The 4,537-nt window shown below is 44.5% G+C and overlaps 1 long non-coding RNA gene across 1 annotated transcript; it reads left to right on the forward strand.

The window, feature by feature from the left end:
* Positions 1-389: 389 nt before the first annotated feature.
* On the forward strand, positions 390-4,322 carry LOC117796329. Its single transcript, XR_004620722.1, has 5 exons — positions 390-696; positions 838-924; positions 1,133-1,195; positions 1,291-1,511; positions 4,238-4,322. It is a non-coding gene; the product is annotated as an uncharacterized LOC117796329 (long non-coding RNA).
* Positions 4,323-4,537: the final 215 nt, after the last annotated feature.

Genomic DNA, 4,537 nt, shown 5'->3' on the forward strand with positions numbered 1-4,537 from the left:
CCAGGCCCTAACCCAGGTACCACCCCTTTCCCACCCTTCTTCCAGATCCACTCCTTCTCTAATGTCGCCAAAGGAGGGAACCTGGAAAAAGAAAACTGGGCTTGCTGGCTTTCTGTTTGTCTTTGGAAACCACTTCTGGAGCAAGAATTGGGGCCCACAAATGTGGCCCCTTTGGAATGACCTCCACCCCCACCCCCCAACTCTAGTTGAGTTACCAAATGAGGCCAATTCGTTCTCTGGAATGTAGCAGCGCGGGCAATGATGACTGATACTGACAGGGAAGCTTTCATGTAGCAATATCCCTGGCCACCGGCTGTGAGGCAAAGAGAAAGAACTCTCTGGAATTCACAACATTCCCCCTCCAATTAATCCCCAGCCACCCTGCTGTGTGTGAATGGGTTGTGCTGGGGATTCGTAGCTCTGATGCGGGGGATTTGCTGATTCCTTTGAGCCCCCTGAGGAGAGGTGATATGGAGAGCAAATAATCAGCATGCAGCTCGGAGGCGAGGTAATGAATTGGCTCAGCTGGGCCTGGCTTCACTATTTGTACACTTTTAGGCACCTCGGAAACTGGGTTTGCAGACAAAAACCTGTGCTGAGGGGCCCTCAACCCCCGACCTTTTGTGGGGCTGGATCGCTGCCGCCTCTCCTACTAGCTTAAGATTGGAGCCTTGTCTCAGAACGGAGGAGCCTGAGGTAAAGGAACCCTCCCCCCACCCCCGCCCAGTCGCACATCCGCCCCGGTCGGGACTAGAGTCGCGCTCTGTGTGTGCGTTCGACTGCGTTTTCAGTCTAAGTCCACTCCCGTTCAGAAAGCTATTTACTTTCCATTCCCAGCTCCAGGTTCACCCCCGTGAAGTCTTCCCCACCGGCAAGATTACGCTGTGGCTTCTCCGTGTTTTCGGAATGTCGTGACAGGCCAACGTACGTTCTGCTCTGCTGGGTGAAGGGTCTGTCTGTCCGCTTCAGTGTCTACCAGGGTGCTCAAAATTAGTAATAGTGCTTGACTAACAATAACTAACATTTGTTGAGCCCCTACTAGGTGGCGGGCACTGAGAGTTTATATGCATGAGCACATTGAATCCCTACAGGGATCTCGGGAGTAGGTGCCATTTTCTGCTTTATTTTACAGAAAGGACAAAGAGGCTTAGGGATTCCGAACCAGCACGGGGTCCCAGCCTGGAAGTGGTAACTGGTAAGTAAGATGGGGTCAGATTCCAACAAGGGTCTGTCCCTCCACACAACCTCTGGTTCCCACAACCCCTCGCTTTTGTTTGGGCTTCTCACCAGGAGCAGCTTCCACAGAGCTTCCAGCTTCCAACCTCGGGGACCTTCAGCCCCCTCAACACTGCAGCCAGGAGGATCTCTCTTGGAGACACCCCGATGGGTCCCTCCGCTCTGAAACTCTTCAAAGTGTCCCCACAGCACCTAGAAGAAAGTTCAAATGCCTCGGCTTAGCACACAAGCCCCTTTATGCTCCAGCACCTGGAAAGAATTAAATGCAGATTGAGGTGATAATCTTAATAACCCCTTGGAGGAGTGCGCTGGGTGAGGCTGTGAAGGGAATGTGGGTCTCTTTTTCTTCGACTTGGGAGTCTTCTCTGGGCCTGGCTCTCGAGGGCAGTTTCCAGTCTGACCCTGCCCTCATCTTGTCATTCTTGGCAGTTGCCACTATGTGCTTGCCCCTCTGGGTCCCTGGTCCTTCGTTCAGGATGGAAGGTATTGGGTGCAGATTTAACTTCTGGTTCCACAGTATCTGAAAGGAATTCAAGGTGAACACTTTCATTAAAAAAATTTTTTTTGAACACTTTCCTTTTTAAAGGTTTTGTTGCCAGCAACCACAGGGCACGAGACAAGAACTATGACAATGTCCCTTACTATTCGGTGCTCATTGTCAACCAATCTGCTTTTTCATATCTTGCATGACAAGAGGTTGCATTTTGTACCCTGAATTTGGGTTTTCCTCGATTGGCTGCAGGACCCACAGGTCCTGCCTGCCAGTCCCCGGGGGGGGGGGTGTTAGCAGCAGCTGCTTTGTTGTATAGCAGTGCTCCTACCGTTAAGGATTTCATGATAAGCTGTCCTTATTTTATAAAAACACAGGTGAAACTGAAATAGTCAACATTCTATTAACCAGTACTTGTTGAGATGCCATTATAAGGGGGGAGGGGGGCGGTAGCCAACAGGACAGTTAAGGTCCCTGCATTATGTGGTTTATGTCAGAAGGACTGAGAAAGATCATGTACAAACAAACAAGCATGCAAGATCATGATTAGCCGCATAAGGGAATGAAACAGGGTGATGTGATCGAGAAGTGGTAGGGACTGCTTTAGTTGAGTTAGAAGATGGGCTTTCCAAGCAGGTGGTATGTGAGCTGTGACCTGACCGCTAAGAAAGATCCATCCCTGCAAATAATAGAAAGGAAAGCATTCCAGGCAAGTGCTAAGGACCTGAGGTGGGGAGAAGCTGGTCTTCTTTGAAGGCACAATAAAGAGGCTAGAAGAGTTGAAGTATTTTGAATGAGCAGGCAGTGGGGTAGGAGATTAGGTGGGAGATGTGAGCCAACAGAGCTTCAAAATCTTGTAGGCCGATGGCTTTCAAACTCTTTAAATGTGACCTATAGGAAATACATTTTACATTGCATTCCACTACACACACACACACACACACAACCATCTGAAAGACAATTTGCATGCAAATAACATTTATCCTTACTACATATAATAAACTGGTATTTTCTATTTTATTTTATTTTAAAATGCTAATCCTTGCCCAGAACATTGATTCCACAGCTTAGTAAATGGCTTGGTTTAGAAAGCTCTGTCCTAGACCATAGTAAGAATTTGCTTTTATTCTTGGTGTAACTGAAAGTTTCTGGAAAGTTGTAAGCAGGAGAGTAACATGGTCTGATTTACATTTTTAAAACCTCTCTTTGTTGTCTAGAGAACAAATTGTATGAAGGTGAGTGAGGACAGCTGCAGGGAGCCCAGAAAGGAAGCTATGGCATTTCTTCTAGAGGAGAAATGAAGGTGGCTTAGACTAGAGTGGTAGCAGAAAAGACTGAGAAAAGCCCATGAAGGTTAAAAAATTAGAAAGTAAAATCAACATTGAATGTGTGTGGAATGTGAAGAACAGAGAGGAGGCAAAGATAACTCCAAGAGTTGTTTGTTTTCAACAATGTGTGGTGTAGTCATTTACTGAGATGAAAAATTGGAGAATGATCAAGTTTTGGGGATGAGAACATTGCATTGGATATTTCAAGTTTAGGATTCTTACTATACATCTTATTGGAGGTGTTAGGTGGGGAGTTAGAAATACCAGTAAGGGGGCTTTGGTGAAATATCAGGGTTGGTGATGAAGCTTTAAGAGGCAAGGGCACATGGATATGATTTAAAGCCATGGGTCTACAGGTATTTACCTAGAGAGAATGTGTGGCTAGGTGCTTAGGCCCACTTTCTGGACCATGCCAACAGTAATAGGACAAGCAGAGGAGGAGTCCTTCCATTCTGAAAGTGATGTTTCGTATAACAAAATGGGATGTGACAAATCATTAGATATACTGAAGGTCTTAGGTAGTCCTCCATTGGACTTAAGGAGGACCACTGTATGTGAATTACAGAAGAGAAATGAAATCTAAGAATGTATGTGAAATGCTAGCAGTAGATCTTCTAAAGTGTCTTAGGAGTTTCCTAATACATTTAACTTTCTGAACACTTCTCACATTATTTGCATGATTTCTCGTTGAGCTTTTACTCATACAACTTTAGTGCGCTTTTTAAGGAATTCTTTACAAAAGTGGAGGACTGTCTGTATCCTAGACCTTATTCTTTGAATCTATTTAAAATAATGCTCTTATTCTCTCACATCCATGTAGATATTCTAGCTGAAGAACTTTATAATTCAATCTAACTTTCTTTCTGGGGCTGGGACACCTCTATTTTCAGTTTTCTTGGTAAGGAGACACCATCCTTTGCGTTACATCTCCCTCTCTCTTCCTGTCAGATAGGGTGTCAGGATCATTTAATTGTGTAAGCCATTTCGAGAAAAAGAAGATTCTTCTATTCCCTCCCCTCCCCCCTTGCCTTCCTTCTTTCCTTCCTTCCTTCCTCATTCTTTTTCTTTCTGTTTTTCTCAAGGGCAGTGGTTTTCGAACTTCAAATGAAATCTTAATTAAGTTAAAGCTCCAGATAGAAAATGAACAATGGAATAATGGTACCTTCTTCTTTTATTTGTGTAGGGACCTCATCAGCAACTTCATGAAATCCTAGGGTTTGTCAAAGCATTACTGATATGGATTCATTTCCTCTTTGAGGAGTCTTCAGGTAAGAGAAATCTCTAATATCTATGAGCCAGTTGTTTACCTAGATAAATAAAGATGATTCTCTATGACAGGATCACTGATAGTATTTCAACCTTGAGGAATAGTGGAGAGCCAGAGAGCTTACACAGATTGCCTCTTCAAGAGAATCATATTTCATTAGTTGATCAGAAAACATGGTATACCCAAGGATTTAAATAATTGAATAAAAATACAAAT

This window comes from Ailuropoda melanoleuca, chromosome 2, assembly GCF_002007445.2.
Source record: "Ailuropoda melanoleuca isolate Jingjing chromosome 2, ASM200744v2, whole genome shotgun sequence".
In the NCBI taxonomy this organism is placed as follows: domain Eukaryota; kingdom Metazoa; phylum Chordata; class Mammalia; order Carnivora; family Ursidae; genus Ailuropoda; species Ailuropoda melanoleuca.